The sequence below is a fragment of the Humulus lupulus genome, chromosome X (assembly GCF_963169125.1).
Source record: "Humulus lupulus chromosome X, drHumLupu1.1, whole genome shotgun sequence".
Taxonomy (NCBI): domain Eukaryota; kingdom Viridiplantae; phylum Streptophyta; class Magnoliopsida; order Rosales; family Cannabaceae; genus Humulus; species Humulus lupulus.
The window spans coordinates 56,196,222-56,212,397 of NC_084802.1; positions in this window are offsets into that span (position 1 = coordinate 56,196,222).

Sequence of the window (16,176 nt, forward strand, 5' to 3'; positions counted from 1 at the left end):
TGAGCTTACCTTGAGCTGAACTGAATCCCTAAATTAATTTTTTAAGCTCCAAGCTTCTTGGTCCCAAAATCCCAGCTTAAAATCCTTAGTCTTTGGTCAAATTTCACCAAAATGCTCCAAGTTTCCAAAGGAAGAAAACCCAAGAGAGAGAGAAAGAGAGAGAGAGAGATTCGGTTTCCTTAGCTTCTGAACACTTCTCCAATTTTGTTTTTATTTAACTTAATTTTCTAAGGTTATCTCAAAGGCTCGGGGTACCAAAAACGTCACCGAGGGCAAAATGGTAAATTTCCCCAATATTCCCTCCTAAACATTCTAACTTCAAATATATCTCAAAATATTTATTTCCATAACCCGATAACCCCATAAAACGCCTAACGCCCGAAATACCCCTCGACTCACCTCGAGTCAGGCATTCAACCCCGTTGTGACTTTCTAGCTCACCGCTCCCTAGGCTGTCTCAGATCATGCAACACAGATATATATCACAATTATTACAATTATCACATTTATGCCCTCAGCGGGCTAAAATTATAAACATGCCCCTAATAACCAAACAGGGCCCACATGCATATTTAATTCACCTAACATGCATCTCTAATAACATACTCATACAAATTCACATATTGTAATAATAAATCACTTATTACCCTCCAGGCACACTAATCAAGGCCCCAAGCCTTATTAGCAAATTTGGGACGCTACATAGCTCCCCCCGAATTTGTATTGCCTCTTTGTGGGGTTAAAATATTTATTCCTCAAGAATGAGTGGGAGGTCCCCGCTCCAGAGGACATTATGTATTTCTTTTGTTTGAAAGCCAACCCAGACACTAAAACCCACGATGATGATTTCTACTAACTCGCCCAATTTTCCAAATCTGCCAGCGTCATCGACCTCTCCAGCCACCTGAATGACTATACAGACCAATTCTTTATGTCAAACAGGTTCAAGAAATGCACTCATTGATACTTCAACCGTCCTCGTAAGTTCCTCAGATTTTTTAACTTTTGTGATTGAATTCTTTATCTTAACCCAAGTTAAAACTTTATTCTGATTCAGTTGTTACCTTGGGTAGCTATAAATAAGAGAACGAGGCGGTCAGAGACCCTCAGAAATCAATATTAGACTCTGGCCAGTGCTGCTACCAAGGAGAAAAAGTTCCGGATGGTGGTGAATGATGCCACCATGGTGGCTTGCAAGCTGATCCGTGAGGATCAGACGTTGGCCATTAGGAACCGAGGTCCTCACCCCAAGCTCTCTCCTCCCCAGGAGCTCCTCCTAGTCACTGAGGAGGTTGAGGAGGTCACACAGTTGGTGCGTAAAAGAAGAATTCCTAAAGATAGACAAGATTCTGGTCAAGGTCGTGCTAAATGGAGGGCAGCAGTCGACACCTCCAACCAAGGCAATCCATATAGAGAAATAAACCGGGCTGCTGCTATTTTTAGGCTAGTCCGATTCAATCCGAGGCAGTTCGTGAGCTAACATTCGGTTGATCTAGACCTGAATGTGACCATCCTTAAGTGTGTTGACCAACTGTTCGTACGCCATGATTATAGTTACCCCTAATGTACTATAGAGGTAGATAATAATTTTCATTTTAGGTCCATTATTTTCAAACAGGATGCTATGAACCTCTTGACATAGCCTTCCTTGTGTCATGGTACATTTACTCCAGTTATTAGGCAGGCCGAGCACGAGTCTAGTTCGGATGATGAGCCCATACCCCATAGGTCCCATAATGTAATAATACTAGAATCTCCCCCTCCTCCAATAATCCAAGAATTAGAGGTTTTACCCAGCCTGAGCCATAACCTGGAGTCGATCATAGTAGTTTCCTCCTCTAGTTCGGAGGGTAGGGTTCTTGTTCTATTTTTCTTTACTTTGTGTTATCTTGATTAATCATTCCTTGGGTCTGACTCTTCTGCTTGCCAGATGAAAACATGGACCTAAAGAGTGCCTTCAAGCCTGTTGGGGCTGGAGATGGACCTGTCATCAAGAAACAAAAAATATCAAAGAAAACCACCTTTGGAGGCGGACCTGCCATTGGATCCTCTGCAAAAGATAAAGGTGCTAGCTCCACCCAAAAGGAGCAACAACCAAAGTAGCCACTGACTCATGCAACAACAATTACCACTCACGAAGTCCCTCCACCTCTTCCTTGTGACCCTGTTTTGATACCTTAAGTTATACAAGGCGAGGCCCCCTCTGTGCAGCTTCCAATTATGCCACTTGAGGTTTAAAGGATCCCGAAAGCACTTCGCAGGTCCCTCCATAAGATGAAAAATCATCTGGTGGGCCATGCCAATCAGATGAACATCAAGGAATTGAGAGGCATAGAGGAGCATTCCCCATAGCATGTCCTGGAGTCGGCCTTGGGAATGACTCTGATTGTAAGTTATTCCCCATCCCCCCCTTTTTTTTGCACATTTTTTTCTCTCCTTTTCGCAAGCTAAACCTGTTATATTTTTTTTTTTGTAGTCCTATTTAGCCCAAATTCGCGAAATCACCTGGATCTGAGCTCAAAGGGATGAGGCTAGGGCCACTCTGAAGGCATCCCAGGACAACGAGCAAATCACCAAGGGACAGGACATCAAGGTGAGCCAACGTCGAGACCAGCTGCAGGTCGAGATCGATGACCTCAACAAGAAACTTGAGGAAGTCAACATGCTTAAAAATCGATTGTTCGAGGTCGAGGAGAGAGCCAAACAGGATGCTAAGAAGGCCAAGTAGGTGGTTGCCGAGGCAACAAACTCTCTGGAGGAAATGCTTTATCATTGCTGGGCATACAACCAGGAAGGAAACTTATCATTCTTGGATGCGACACTTTGGGGGCGATACCTCGCCAAGTTCTAGAACCGATTATCGCAATAGCCCTCCAAGACCGTAGAGGCTACTGGGGTTGCTAAAGGGCGTGATGAAGAGGTTACGTCACATGGGCAAGTTGTCGAAGCTTAGTAATGTCTAGGGCGTCCTCTTTTTTTTTCTTTCTATTTTTATGTTTCATTCTGGGTTCTTTAAACCCCTTGTAATTAAGCTTTCAAAAGCTAAGACAATCGCCTTCGGGCTTAGTTCGAGGTTATTTTCCTCGAGTTATTCAGATACTTGCGTTAGTACATGTTTATTAATTTCTGATCTATTTTTTGTTCCCCTTTATCTATTATTTAGCCATGTTTATGAACTTTAAAAAATCCTTTACATTTGCATAGTCATAGGGGTTAACTTTAGATCTAGATAAATGTGTGATGGCTCGACCAATTAATTACGGTCGATGACCAGTTAATAATGTTACACCTGTTAAGAATCAGGCCTCGGATCTGGTCATATCTAGGATTACCTAGTTGAACTCTAGGTTTTGTTTTACTTTTAATTTTCCTAACTTAGTTCGCATTCGAAATTTCTTTGAAAACACAAGCTTTAAAAAGCCGTAGAGTAATCAATTTTCCAAATTCTAAATTGCGCAATTTTTTAATCTAAATTTGATGAATGTTTCAAAGACTATTTGAGGGTTATATGCCCCTAAGCGATCATAATTTATAAATATTCTAGATCTCTTTTACATAATCAACTCATGCTAAATTACAAGGATAAAATGAAAAAACTAGCCCCACGTTTAAAATACGTAGCAACCCTTTATTATTCAAATTTGAATAAAATAAAATGGATTTTATAAACAAGCCTTTCAAGGAAGAAAAAATGCTAAAAATATTAAAACAAAGTTCACCTGTCACTACTGAGGGACTAGCCTCGGCCTCTGACTGCGTCAGAGCGAACACTCGAGTTGGAGTCAAGCTGTCCGCCCCATTTGGGTGTTTCTTCCTTAGCCTTGGGAAATCCCTCTTGATGTGCCCAACCATCCCACATAAGAAACATGCCCTCGTTCGGCATTCTTCGAGATGACACCTCCTGCACCGAGCACATTCTAAGTAGATTTTCCAATCCTTGCCCTCGCTCTGATGACCTATCTGAGCATCTCAGAACCCCTTTTCTAGTCCAGGGTACTGAATATGTCTGTAACCTTTCTTTTCAGATCACTAGGGCCTCCGCCCCTATCTGGCCCAATAAATGGAGGTATCACCGTCTGATCTCCGTGCCCTCCAGCGCTCTCCCTCCATATCTCGTTTCCTGTGCCCTCAACAACAAGGGCCCTCCCTACCACCTGAGTATAGGTAGAGGTCTCATGTACTAGGGCGACCCTGACGCCCTAAGCTATCCCAAAATTCAATCCTCGAATAAATTGCTCCTTCTGATCCACGTCAGTTGGCACCATATCAAAGGAAAAATTGGCCAACCCATAAAATTTATTAACATACTTTGTCACTGTCACATTCCCCTGAACCAGATTTATAAATTCATTCATCTTCGTAGTCCTAACTGCGTTACTGTAGAACCTCTCATTAAATAACTGCCTAAATTCTTCCCAACTCATTGTAGTTGTATTTCGCGTCTAGGATACCACTTCTCACCAAGTTCAGGCATCCTCCCGTAACAAATACGTAGCACAAATAACTCTATCATTGCCTACCATCCCCATAAAGTCGAGGATGGAGTTGATCATGCCTATCCATTATTTAGCTATGAATGGATCTAGGCCTCTCTCAAAAACTGGAGGGTAGTGTTTTTGAAATCTCTCATATAGTAATTCCCACCTGTTCTCAACCCTAGGTTGAGCCAAAACTGGTTTCACTCCTGGCATAACAAAGGAAGAAGTGTTCTCTGGTAGAAACTGTTGTCTCAACCACCTAACCTCTTCCTCTTGCCTCTGCAATCTTGCTTGCATATCTGTAAACAACTACTCCAATTCTAAAGGGTAGGTGGAGGGCTTTGGCCCTGGCTATCATTTCTGGCCCCAATATAAACACCACCGGGTTCCATTGACTGCCTTGGGTACATAACCTTTGAGTTATCTACAATCAATGACTTGACTTATCAGGCATGATGATCATACCTAGAAGCCATCCCGCGGGCAACACCAAACAACACCGCATTCACATACAACAATAGTACTAAAATACATGCCCATATAATTCACGCGTCAATTAATAAGCCATGCTGTTAACAATATAAATATCATGCTCTCTACTCTAGCATGTAGGTAAAGTATTTATTTATCAACTAAGCAGAATAGTTACACTATGTGTTTGAAATAGTGCTTAACTCGCTAAACGAGTCATTTGGACATAGAAAGTGTAATTAAACTAACTCGAAAGTTATGTATTAAAATTTTTTATAAAAGAGTAATACTTTTCATTAAAAGAGTTAGCATAAACATGGGATCCCAGAAAGCAGTTTATAAACGGACAAAAGGCCAACAAATTACAAAATAGTCGTCCTAGGCGGAAAAACAAGGTTCAACCCCTAGTTCTACCCAAGTAATCCCAGCATTGGCGGTCGAGCAGGCTGCATATGTACACGTCGCCCTTTAAGCTCTCCATGTTAGGAACGAATTTCCTAATACACAGCGGAAAGGTGGTGGGGTTGGCCCAGTGTACAACAAAAATTTTGTAACATATTTAAACTACCTTTAAATATGCGAATCCATTAATATACATACATTAATCATAAGCAAGTTAATGATAGAATTCATACCTCTTGAAGCCTATCAAGTGTCCTTGCTATCTTTTCGTATTTAGAACGATCTTCCTATCCAAGCCGCTCCCAGGTACTCACACCAAGATCTTCCAAAGCGTTCTCTACACCTCAAGAAGTGTGTGGGCACTTAGAGAATGAAGGATAGTTTATTTGTGATTCTACTTGATGTACTCAACACATGAGATCAAGAGAATAGGCCTGAGAATTAGTTCTTTATTTTTCAAGGAGAGAAAACTATCGTTCTATTTTTCACAGAGCGAATGTTCTGAGTTATCTCAGATATCTGAATATTTTCTGATTAATCATACTTAAAAGAAAATATTCAAATTTTAAAAAATAAATCTGTAACCAACTTACAATTTACTTTTTAATTAATTAATTATTTTATTAATGAAAATATCCAAAATCCAATTTTTTGAATTATCCATTAATTAATTAATTAAATAAAAAAAATAAAAATCATATCCCTGAAAAATAGCCATACACGCCACACACAGTCCATGGACTGTGTGTCCACGTGTAGCATCCCTATTTTTAGGGATGTTGATTTTTTTAATCTTTATTTAATTATTTATTCAAACTACTTTGTCAGATAAAATCTAACAACCTGATAACTAATTAAAATTTAAATTAATTATATTTTTAACTAATTATCAAATATAATTAATTATTTGAATAAATATTAATCTTTTAAATTCAAATCCAATTTGAACTTATCAGATTATTATCTCCCACTCAAATAAAGATATTTAATTAATTCTACCAATTAATTAAATCCAATATTTTCGAAAATAAATATTTAATTTATTATAATTTCGAAAATTATAATTAATTAATTATTTAATTAAAATTTGAAATTAATTTAATTATTTAATATAATTTCGAAAATTATACAATAATTAAATATTAATTAATTTTGTTAACTACAACTAATTTGTAATTAATACATTAATCACTATCATCATATAATTGCATATTTGGCCTGAAGAATAAATTTCTTCTTAAATATGTCTTTAAACTATTTTTCCTTTCATATCAAATCTTACCTTGAATAGTGTTGATAGAGCTGCTATGGGGACCTATGAACCTATAATTCTAAGCTCCAATAAATTTGAGATTATTAATTAAATAATCTTAATTTATTAATCTTATAATTATTCCACTATAAATATGAGACTGCACTCTTGTAATTATAGACATTTCCTTTACTGAGTACTTTATAATTATAAAGTGTCAATTGATGTAATCATTGCATACAACTTGACCCTCTAATAATGGTTCATAATTAATCGGGAATAAAATTACCGTTTTACCCTTTTAATTATCTCTTGTTTCCTTAAATACTATTGACTTTACTAGTGAAGGTTAATTCATAACTAAATTATGAATTTGAGCTCAATAACCTTTCAGTCCCAAAAGTCAACCCTTAAGAGAACCATCATTCAATCTCTTGCAAGAAGGCATAGATTCCATATCTGTATACTATGTCCCCAGCCATCTGCATTAATGAGTTCCCAAAACAAAAGTTTCTAGCCTGATCATTCTGACAGACCCTAACAACTGAATCAAAGTACTCATATAACATAAACAGGAGTTCATAGTAGCTTCAGGATTAAGATCTATTTGTATATAATCATCAGTTGATATATTTAATTAGTACTTCAAAACAGTATTTAACTAAGTATTAATAAACATATCTCGTCCAATTCTATATATTCTCTAATATATAAAGCACCTCCACTAAAGTGTCCTACCACACTAGTGATCCAGATCTAGATCACATGTATTCATAATACTAGTGGACCGTACTTGCAGTAATTAATCTAAAGATTCCATAACTTTATTTTACTGCGAACTATTCAAGTTCATTTATCTCAAACACAATCCTCTCGTACTAATACGTGTTTGAGATCACATATATGAACTTAGGAGTTTTTTTTATATTTACATAATATTATTACAGAATAATATAGTCCCTAAAATATATGTATAACAAATTCAATTCATTTATTTATTTCATAAAACAAAGTATACTACATATGCTTTCAGGCCACAATTCCCAACACTCCAACTCATGGCTGGTCCAACTTATTTTTGCCTTTACTTACACCACATAGCACCCGTGAGCCAATGCTCAACAAGAAAACTTAGACATGCTCATAAGCAGTTAATAACATATTACATAATCATAATTAGCATGTCTAGCAGTAATAACCACACTCGTGCATGCATTCAATCCAAATAAGTGACTATATAGTCACACCAGGGCCCATTGCCCTAGATAAGTGACTGTAAATGTAACGCCCTGGTTACTCCAAGACCGTTACTGTGAGCTTTGAACCGTGCTTAACTCGCTAATCTAGTTCTTTGGTTATAAACGTGCATCTAGGTGTTATTAATAGGTTAATGTGAAAAAAAAAACTAACTAAAAAGGAAATGATATATTTTATTTAAAACATAAAATTTTTCATGGGCCCATAAAAGCATTTACAAGTTATTTACAATCCAAAACGGTCATTATAGTGTAAAAATTACAACCCGCTGACTTAAGCGACAAAAATATGGTTAACCCCCTAGTTCCTCTGAGAAACTCCTTGGCCGTGGTGGTCAAGCAACCACATATGTACACATCACCACCTAAGCTCTCCACTCATGGCTGGATGAGCTTTTCTTTCCCTTTACCTGCACCACATAGCACCTGTGAGCCAGGGCTCAGCAAGAAAACTCATTACTGCATGTATATATTATCAAACGATGATCATGATAATCATCCAGGACTTATAGCCCTAAACAGATGAGTGACAGATGTGTAAGTCACTAATGAGAGTTCTGCACCCTTAGTAAATGAGTGACCAGGGAGTCACTAACTTAAACTAGATGAGTGACTGATGAGCAAGTCACTAATGTAAATCAGATGAGTGACCATGGAGTCACTAGTGTGGGTTCCGTACCCTTAGCCATATGACAGTGCAGTCACTTGGGCCTTCTAGCCCTGGCTCTGGGTGACTAGTCATGGAACTAGACAAGCGCTTTTAGTTTTCATCAAACTTGGGGTCGGTTCGGCATTAATGCTCATGATGAGTCATTTAATGTTGATGTCGATTAGATCTAATCTTTGTCAGCTTGCGTTAAACACACTATAACCATTCTTGACTCTTAAGCCAATGCCATACGACCAGTGCTCAGTACTACTGCCGAACTTGACTAGTAAGTCACAGCTTCACAGTTACTACTGACACCACTGCCGATTGTGACTAATAAGTCAGTGCCATTCATAAGTAGGCAAGATTTGCTAAGAATTTGATATGCAATCAATGTCCACATTTAAACACTCAACATGCCTCATGAATAACCACACATGTCACATATGGGGTGCAGTTTTCTTACCTCTAATTCAAGCGTGAATAATAAAAGAATGACCCTTGAGAACGATCAGTTCTTTGATCCCTTAGCGATTACCTAGTCATAACCAAGCATGGAATTTCATCAATAAATTGAGTAATAAAAGGTTCCCGGGCCAAGACCTAGCCTCCAGGACATTGAATTCTAATAAACCAGGTAGTAGGAACGATCCTGAGGCCTAAGGTTTGAGTTCCCATGATCAAAACACTACTTTGGCCACAAATTCCCTCAAGCGCTGCGACCCTCCTCCTCAAGCGCCGCGGCCCCTAGCCATGACAGAGGCACCAGCCTCAAGCACCTGCCCCAAGCGCCACGGCCCGCCTCCCCAAGCACCGCGGCCCCCAGGCCCTTCAGCACCACCACTCACCTACACCAAGCTCGAGTCACAGTGCCTAAGGACAGGGCCGCATCCCCACCTGAAAACTCAGCCATAACCTCGTTTTTCCACTTTTAATTCCTTCCAAAAACCTACTCAAACATCTTCAAATCCAAAAATCAAAGTTCCCAAACATCCCAATGATCCAAAATAATCAAATTCCGAGGCTCAAACAAATCAAAAACTCATCAACACATAAAATCCAAATCAGAGCTTAGAAACTCAAAAACTCAAAACTTAAAGCTTGGATTACCTTTGATTATGTTGTTTCTCGCTAAATCCTTCGGTTAAAAAGTTTCTAATCTTTCCTAGAATCGCTATGCCTCGATCCTCGCTTGATTCTGAATCTTAAAACTCAAGTTTCCTTCGAAATTGCGACGAACGGTCAAAAGGAATAACGGGAAAAAGAGAAAAGGTGTTTGAATGTAGTTTTCCTTCTGACAGGTTACTTCAAACTTAAGTAACCTCAAATAAATCCTAATGCTCGGGGTTCCAAAAACGTCCCCGGGGGAAAAATAGTCAAAACTCCCAGAATTTCCTCCTGATCTCACAAACTCCCAATAAATCATCAAGTAATCATTCTCATTATCCAATATCCCAATAATTGACCCCGTTATGACAAAACTGCTAACTTGCATCCTAAGACCGTCTCATGCTGAATAGCTTGAACATATCCACATAATAATGGAATCTCATCCATAAATCACAAACATGCACCAAAATATACAAATATGCCCTCAACGGGCCAAATTACTAAAATGCCCTTATGATTAAATGTGGACCCACATGCATGCATTTAACATCATATAATAATATAACTCACATAATAATTTAATGTCATAGTAAATCAATTATGGCCCTCCCGGCCTACTAATTGTAACACCCCAAACTCCAGGGACCGTTACGGTGTGCCTTGTAAACAGTGCTAAACTCGCTAATCGAGTCATTTGGCCAAAACGTGTAACTAAGTATGATTAGCGGTTTAGGGTCTAAACATTTTTGGTTAAGATGTAACGTTTCACTAGAACGTTTAATATATACGTTGGGATCCCGAAAATATAATTTCAGAGTCTATTACAGAAAATATTTACAACAGGCCGTTCTAAGCGGCAGAACAGGGTTCAACCCTAGTTCCACTTTAGACCTCGGCCGTGGCGGACGAGCAGCTGCATATGTACACATCATCACCTAAGCTCTCTAACTCAAGGATGGTCCAGCTTCCTTTTGCCTTTACCTGCACCACGTAGAACCCGTGAGCCGAAGCCCAGCAAGAAAACACAATAAAGCATGATATAATATCAGCAACGATCATAATAACCATTCAGGACTATCAGTCCAAGCAAATAGGTGACAATAGCCAAAAGTCACAATAATGAGCATCGCTCCTTCAAGCCATGTGACGATAGGGTCACCAGGGCTTAACTGATACATGATCCTTCCATAAGTTTGATTAGGACAGGTGCAAGGTGATTAGTCACCAACATAACCTTCCTCACGACTCTAGAGTCGAAGCTATGGACAACGTCCCTTAGCCATGTGACAAACGGTCACCGGGGTCAATACCTTGGCTATAGTCATCTGGTCGTAGACCAGGCAAGCGCTTATAAGTTCTTCGACCCATTGGGTCGGTCTAGCATTAATACCCCATATGAGTCATTCAATGCATGATTCTCGACTTAAGCTTGATTAGGACAGGTGCAAGGTGATTAGTCACCAACATAACCTTCCTCACGACTCTAGAGTCGAAGCTATGGACAACGTCCCTTAGCCATGTGACAAACGGTCACCGGGGTCAATACCTTGGCTATAGTCATCTGGTCGTAGACCAGGCAAGCGCTTATAAGTTCTTCGACCCTTTGGGTCGGTCTAGCATTAATACCCCATATGAGTCATTCAATGCATGATTCTCGACTCTAGAGTCGGTCCCTGACTAGTCAGTGTCTTTCACTAGTAAGACATGCCACCAATCACATATCACATGTTCCACATCCATAAACGAGGCATTTAGCATGCTTACCAAACATATAGTAGTGTTATTAGGGCCATGCATAAACACAGAGGCTCAAGATCTGAACAGTATCATACTCAGTATATAAAGCATGTCCCAAACACATGTTTCTCATGCATCATATGTAATAAATCCAACAATCCAACATGCACCAATAACAGCCATGCATGTCACGTTTAATAGTCAACCAACATGCATCAAGAATAGCCATGCATGTCTCATACTCATTAATCAACCAACATGCACCATAATAGCCATGCATGTCACATATACACAGGGTGCAGTTTTCTTACCTCAATGTCGAGCTAGAACGATTAAAAGAACAACCCTTGAGAACGATCAACTTTTAGTCCTTTAGCGGTCACCTAGTCATAACCAAATATAAGGTATCATTAATAAAAATGATCAACTTAAGTTCCCAAATCAATATCTAGCCTCCGGGACAACATTCCCCACTTAATCGGGTACTAGGACCAACCCCGAGGCCTATGGTAGACATCCCTAGGCTAAAAACACAAATTTGGTCAAATCTGCCCTGATGGGCCACGGCTCACTAGAGCCATGCCGCGGCTCATCCTCCTGACAGAGCCATTTTCACCTTTAGAGCCAACACAGGCCGCGGCACGCCATAGACAGGCCGCGGCTCATTTCGCATATCAGCCAAGAAACCAACACGCACCAGCCAACTCTCCCCTGTGTTTTCCCTTGGAACCAAGCCTTCAAACCAGTCCCAAACCTCAACCTAACACCCAATTTAACCACTAAACATCATCAACAACTCACCCACGTCAAAACCCAAGTAAAACATCAATTAAACTTCCATTAATTCCAACTATTCACCATAAAATCAAAAGCTGAAAGTTCAAACCCAAAACAGAGTATACCATGAACCTAGTGGTTGGAACTTACCTCAAACACGGTTTTGAATCCCCTATAATGATTGAAACAAGTCCCCTAGCTTCCACCTTTGATTTCCTAGCTCAAAACCTCATGATGGCCTCAAGAACACCAAAGAAGGATGAAGGGAAGAATGATGTACGGGAAGGGAGAAGACAACCCCTGTTTTTGTTCTGTATTTTCTACAGCCTTTAAGTCATATATATCCTTAGGGTGATATAAATCCTTAAGGTCAAAAGACCATAATGCCCTTAGGCCAAATAAACCCCTCTAAAAGCTTCCGAGGGTAAAACCGTCCTTTCTCGCCTATCTCGTTAATTATAATTAACGCTCTCCAATTCCCGCTATTCTCAATATTCCCAAATACCAATAAATCATATCCCATTACCCTTTAATTCCCGGTGATGCTCTAATCATCAATTCCACCTCGAGTCTCACCCCGAGCCTCGAACTTAAACCCGTTATGACTAGACCGAACACTTACATCACATGATCGTCTCATGTCGATTAGCTCGAACCAATCCACCTTATAATGTGGCTATATTAATTATTCACAACCATGCACCCAAAATATACAATTACGCCCACAGTGGCCAAATTACCAAAATACCCTCATAATTAACATATGAGCCCATATGCATGCATTCACCATCATGTAATAATATAACTCACGTAAACATGCATATAATCATTAAATACTATAATGAATCAATTATCCCTCCCGGCCTCCTAATCAAGGTCCTAAACCTCATTAGGAAATTTGGGGCATTACACTAATCCAACCATTAAATCTCATTAGGGATTTTGGGGTGTTGACCCGGATTTTGGTCAACTGACACAGAGTCTAAATTTGCTTGATGTGAATGAATGCGTTGAAAAGAACCGAATGACAAAAAGTAATAAGAACACGATATTTTATAGTGGTTCGGCCCCAGGATCTGGTAATGGCCTACGTCCACTTAGATTGTTATTGATATGAGAATCAAAGTAGTGATCAAAGAACAAGGGTTCAATGATTTTCACCAACCTCTGAAGAACAATACAATATTTCAATAGAATTATCCTAGTCTCAAGTAATTCAAAAGCAAAAAGTCCCTTCCTTGAGCTATCTTTCTCTATTTATAGGCTCAAGGGGGATTACACAAGATTTTTACAGATATTCTCTCCTGAATAATTGGAAACTCAGGAGATTGTGTGAGTTAATTTCGGGATTTACAAAGATCTTTATTGTAACATTGTGTTGCATGCGGAACCTACGACCAGACTGGTCGTAGGTGAGACTGGGCCGCCTCCTGCTTATAATGTACCTTCTGGTCGATACACTAGCAGAGTTCCTCCAGATGTCAGCCACGTGTCCAGGGACCACTTGCCACGTCATCAATGCCAATTTTTTGGATAACATTTGCCCCCCAAGTATATTTATTACGAGCAATAAATAAACTTTTGAGCGAACGACTCTTCGGTAACCCCACCATATGTGTCAGAACCCTTCGTGTGTTCTTGGAAAAAGCAACCTACTCCTATCTAATCATGACTTTTCGGTTCCCCAGTAATAATTCGACGGCTATTCCGCTTCCCCATACTTTGAAAAAGGGAAACTGATGATTACACCTTTTTTATGCCACAGACAAACTTATATAACATCTCCAAACTTCCCTTTTTTCTTTTTACGCACGCCATGGCCCTCTCAAGAAACCCTAAAAACCAAAGCTTCAATCTTCTCCGGAGACCGTTCTTCTGCATTTTCAAGACTCAGCCCTAGAGCTCCTTGATTTTCCGAAGACTCTTTACTAATCTCCACGACCATCTTTCTGGTAAGTTTTTGAATCCTTATGCTTCAAATTTTCATAATGCATGCGCCTGTACGTTGACTGTTTGAGTTCATCTGCTTCTGGTTTGAGTTGCTTGTGAGTAGAATGTCTTGTGGGTAAAAAGAGTTACGAGTTAGTTTAATAGTTGGGATCATACTTTTAGGACGTAAGACCGAAGTAAAAATTCGATCTTTAGGCTAGTTGGAAAATAGGTTTTTCCCGCCCTAAGGGGAGTTGAAAAAGCTTTTTTGAAAAACTTTTTACTTTCAACCTTTGATCCGTTTCTCAAACTGTTCGTGTAGAAAGATTTAACTTTTTGTTAGAATACTGTTGTATAAAAGCTTGACTTTTATACTCGACCAGCGCCATTCTAAAAAGCCTTTAAGAATTCTCTATCCTCACCTCCCCATTCTTCTGTTTGCAGACTTTGATGCCAGATTTGTGGGGAGGTGAATGGCCCATCGACGACGATCTTCCTGCCCAGCTGCTCGAAGGCGAAGAACAACCGGCCGACCGAATTCACGAGATTCCCTTTTCACAATCTTCCTCTAGACCTCGTCCTTCTCCTCCTCATATGGCTCATTCCAAATCTTTAGGCAAGAAAAGACCTGAATCCGACGATAATCCAAACCCTTCTGCCCAGCCTGCTTCACAGGCTGGGGTTCCTTCGACCAGTGGCCGAAACAATCCTGCTCCTGACCCTAACATCCAAATTAGAGCCCGCCCTCGCCATCAGAATCTGCCTGATGTCGAGTGGTATTTCTCCCCGACCAGCCTTGTAACTCCCAGGATGCTTGCCAACTATCTTAGAAAGTATCCTCTCACAGGGATCACTCTCAAAATTCCTGCTGCAGACCAAAGGGCTAACCTCCCCGGAGGTGTATACAGTGCTTGGTCTCGGTACCACATAGAGGCGGGGGTTGTGCTCCCGCTACATCCTTTTTATCAGGGGGTGGCTAATTATTTCGATGTCGCCCCCTTCCAGATTACTCCAAACCGATATAGAATGCTAGTCGCACTCTATATCCTGTACAAACTTAAAAAATGGCCAGAACCTACCCCCCATGAGATCAATTATCTTTTTGATCTCAAGTCCAACCCTCAACAGTATGGGATGGGCTTCTTCCATCTTTGTCACCAGGAGACAAACCGGACGTTCCTGAGTGCCACCACGCACATCTCTAACGTGGGGCAGTACAGAAAGGAGTACTTCCTTACGCCGGACATAACCAGCAACAACTTGGCCTTCGCTCGAGGAGGTAAGTGCTGCTTTTACTGGTCGGTACTTTTTATCAGCGAATTTCCCTTCATTTTTCTTAAAGTGCATTTTGTCTTTCAGGCCCATGGTTACGTCCGACCCCAACACCAGACATGGTCTTGAGGTCCAATGCACTGGCCAGGATGACGGACGCAGACAAAAGCATCAAGTCCCTGGTCACTGACGATAATCTGAGGCTAGATGGCCTCCTGGCTCCTCGCCATGAAACAAGAGGACCCGTGGTAGCCGATGCCACTGCCGAGGGGGTTCCCGAGTAGCAACCTCCTGTGTCTCCTCCACGAAGGAGGCCGACGGGGGTTACAATCAGGGAACCCACGGGCAATCCTTCTGCAGAAGGGCCTTCTGCTCCCCAAGGCAAGGGGAAACAAAAGGCCAAAGAGCCGATTGTGGACTTGGGGGAATCCTCTGATGAAAATGGTATAGTAAATTTTCTTTTAAATAGCTTGCCAATTCCCTGTCACTTGTTTAACGGGGAGGGCAACTTTACATATACTCCAAATCTAGGGCCAGACTTCTTCATGCCAGATAATGAGTGTATTACTAATAGAGTTAATAGTGTAGCGACCAGTAGTTGTAGCTCGGGTATTAACTTTGTGACCTTCTTTTCCGTTTGATAAGGAGTTTTCATCTGCCTTTATCTTACCCTTTGCATGTGTTTACTTGTATGCAGATATGGCCACTCCTAATGTCTTCGACCTATACCAGGCTAAGGAGGAAGAGAAAGTTCCTCAGCTCCGGCGAAAGTCGTCAAGGAGACACAACGGCGAAACAAGCCAGGGACCTGCCAAAAAGAGTCGAACAGAAGATCCTTCCAAG